The sequence below is a fragment of the Rhagoletis pomonella genome, unplaced genomic scaffold, assembly GCF_013731165.1.
Source record: "Rhagoletis pomonella isolate Grant_MI unplaced genomic scaffold, Rhpom_1.0 Rhpom_scaffold_00001, whole genome shotgun sequence".
In the NCBI taxonomy this organism is placed as follows: Eukaryota; Metazoa; Arthropoda; class Insecta; order Diptera; family Tephritidae; genus Rhagoletis; species Rhagoletis pomonella.
This window is the reverse complement of record NW_023458555.1, coordinates 99,699,445-99,701,495: the sequence shown is the minus strand read 5'-3', so window position 1 is coordinate 99,701,495 and position 2,051 is coordinate 99,699,445. Positions and strand designations below refer to the sequence as shown.

The window sequence follows — 2,051 nt, the reverse complement described above, 5'->3', positions numbered from 1 at the left end:
TCCCCGGCTGAGTCCTGTGGACTTAGTATGCCTTCATCAGCCTCAAGTATACGGCATATTCGTTGGATTGGGCGCTGGCAGTGATGCTTACGGCGCAGTCCTCGGTCAAAGGTGCTATATTCGATGGTGACCACTCGTACCAGCCCGTCACTCCCCGGATGCACCTCGGTGATGCGTCCAATTCGCCAGAGGGATGGGGGAAGATGCTCCTGCTGGATAGCCACGATGTCACCAACTCGAACATTGGGTGTAGGTCTTACCCACTTACTTCGAGCCTGCAGTTGCACCAAATACTCTTCCTTCCAGCGGTGCCAAAAATGTTGCAGCATGCGTTGAAGTCGCTGATAGTATTTAAGACGATTATCTGGAGCCTCTGGAACGGCGGATTCTGGACGGGAGTTCAAAGGTCGGCCGATGAGAAAACTGCCAGGCGATAATGCGAGACCACCATCAGGATCATCGTGGAGCGCAATTATGGGTCTTGAGTTGAGGCAGGCCTCAATGCGCACCAGCAGGGTACTAAGTTGATTAAACGTAAGTACGCTGTCTCCCACTACCCGTTTCAAGTGCCTCTTCGCCGAACGCACTGCCGCCTCCCATAAGCCTCCTTGATGGGGCGCGGCTGGAGTGATAAAATGCCAGCAAACCCCAGCATCAGACAGTTGTTGTTGGGCGTAGGTACTTATCCATTCCGAAAGTTCGGATTGGAGTTGGCGGTTTGCACCTACAAATTGTGTGCCGTTGTCACTGTAAAGGTTGGTGCAATAGCCTCGGCGACTGACAAAACGATCAAAAACATCTAGAAATGCTCTGGTGCTTAGGTCTTCTGCCAACTCTATGTGCACTGCCTTTGTGCACATACAGACGAAAATCGCGGCATACGTCTTGGTGGTAGCGAAGGAACGTTTGCCACCATGGCGGACCAGGAACGGCCCGGCGTAATCTAGCCCGGTATTAGAGAACGGGGGTGCCACTAAAACTCGATAACGGGAAGATCAGCCATTTGTTGTTGTTGCATGACTTGTTGCTGCAGTTTGCAGGTTCTACATCGATGTATGCATCTCTTGACCAGGACTCGTGCGTGCACGATCCACAATTCTCGTCGTAAATATTGTAACATCTCTCTTATACCACCGTGCATGGTCATGCTGTGAGCATTCCGGACCAGGAGCGTTGCGAAGGTGCACTCTGCGTCTGCGTGTCGTAATCGGCCTCCAACCCTTAACACACCCGATTCGTCTAATAGAGGATTGAGCGGAAGCAACTTACTCGAGGTCGGGACAATGTAAGAAGCTCGTAAAAGATTTATCTCTGAAGCGTAAAAATTACCTTGTGCTTCGCGAACGTGGAGTATGAATGCTTGCTGGATTTCATTAGCCGTCATGACTGGCGTCTGCCAGTGCGATTTGCCAGCAGGTCTAAAGCGCAGAACATAGGCGGTGGTATGTAACTTTCGTTGAATAGTGCTGAAACGTTCGACTAGTGGGATGAATGTTGAGTTGGAACCCAAGCCAATCCGTACTTGTAACCTTGGAGTGCAGGGTGCAGAGATGAGCCCGAACCACACGCAGTTCGGCATCATGCTCTTGCTGTTGCTTATCATCGAGTTGTCGCAGTTGTCCGCAGTAAAAGTTTTCGTCGTAGATGACGTCTGGCCCCTTCCACCAAACAGATTAACTACTTAGGGCTTGTGGCGTTATGCCGCGACTGACGCAGTCGGCGGGATTCTCCTTAGTTCGTATATGATGCCAATGTGAAATACTGGAATGCTGCTGGATGTACGCAACCCGATTCGACACATACTGCATCAGATTGCTTGTTGACTTACGAATCCAAGAGAGAACTATACTAGAGTCGCTCCAATACATGCATTGGTCTTGGCTGAGCTGAAGAACTTCTCGAGCGTTCACCATCGTAGTAACCAGCAAGTGTGCAGCGCATAACTCCAACCTGGGAATGGTTATAGCTTTCAGTGGACTACCCTTCGTTCGCGCAGCCACCAGTCCTACTCGGACTGTCCCATCAGTGTCAATACTTCGAGCATAAATGAC

General features: G+C 50.7%; 1 protein-coding gene across 1 annotated transcript in view; it reads right to left on the bottom strand.

Annotated features, from left to right (window-relative positions):
* LOC118734762 overlaps positions 1 to 2,051 on the bottom strand; it is an 85,485-nt gene that overhangs the window by 80,088 nt on the left and 3,346 nt on the right. The window lies entirely within an intron of this gene.